This window comes from Mizuhopecten yessoensis, unplaced genomic scaffold (assembly GCF_002113885.1).
Source record: "Mizuhopecten yessoensis strain PY_sf001 unplaced genomic scaffold, ASM211388v2 scaffold3621, whole genome shotgun sequence".
Taxonomy (NCBI): domain Eukaryota; kingdom Metazoa; phylum Mollusca; class Bivalvia; order Pectinida; family Pectinidae; genus Mizuhopecten; species Mizuhopecten yessoensis.
This window is the reverse complement of record NW_018405136.1, coordinates 1,788-2,359: the sequence shown is the minus strand read 5'-3', so window position 1 is coordinate 2,359 and position 572 is coordinate 1,788.

Below are 572 nucleotides of genomic sequence, written 5' to 3'. Positions count from 1 at the left end.
TAAAGTGTACAATATAATATGCATGATAATACATCATATGTCAAACGTTTTTTACAGTTTAGTTCCATTTAAAATATTAATTCTGCCACGTAATTATGTGTTTAATATAGATGTTAACAATTATTGTTAAAATTGAAACAATATATGCCTTCCTTTATACAATATCATTATTTAGTTATTTCGTCGAACAGTCCTTTGAACAACAAATTAAGTGTTGACAAAAAAATTAATTGATAACGTCACAATAGAAATCAATGATGGTACAATAGCAAATGTTGTTAAAGTCTCAAAACAACATTTGCCCTCTCAATGCATTCCAATGGAAGTATACAGAACAAATGTAAATATCCTAAAATATAAATTTCAAAATCAGTTAAAAATATAGTCATTGCTCGCAATGTTATTACAATTGCTACATTTGTATGATCATGTGATAAATTATTATAGTAAACATTAATGACGTCACACACTGTCTACACATGAAGCCTGAGAGGGTTCGTCATTTCCACTGGGAGAGAAGACCTTGACGTAATATATTCCATCATCTTTTTCTAGCACCCGAGTTTCCATTT